Below are 325 nucleotides of genomic sequence, written 5' to 3'. Positions count from 1 at the left end.
AAAAAGCTAAACTAAAAATATTATAGAATTAAAATTAATTATTAGAATTTGGCGCTCTAACATTATAATAATTCTGGTTCCGTCATTGTAAATGAATAAATGATAATTATTGATTTACACATTGTTTGGATCGAGAGATTTTGAAGAGAAAGAAAATGGGAGAAAAGAAAATAAATAAAAAAATAAGTTTTTTGTTGTTTGGATGAGAAGAGAAAATAAAAAAAAAATGAGATCCACTAAATTATTTTTTCTCTACAAATAAAAAGAAAATGAAAAGAAATAGAGGCAATATGAATAAAATTATACATCATTTTTCTCTTATCAT

The sequence above is a fragment of the Arachis ipaensis genome, chromosome B07 (genome assembly GCF_000816755.2).
Source record: "Arachis ipaensis cultivar K30076 chromosome B07, Araip1.1, whole genome shotgun sequence".
In the NCBI taxonomy this organism is placed as follows: Eukaryota; Viridiplantae; Streptophyta; class Magnoliopsida; order Fabales; family Fabaceae; genus Arachis; species Arachis ipaensis.
The sequence above is the reverse complement of the archived record's forward strand: the minus strand, read 5'-3'. Positions refer to the sequence as shown.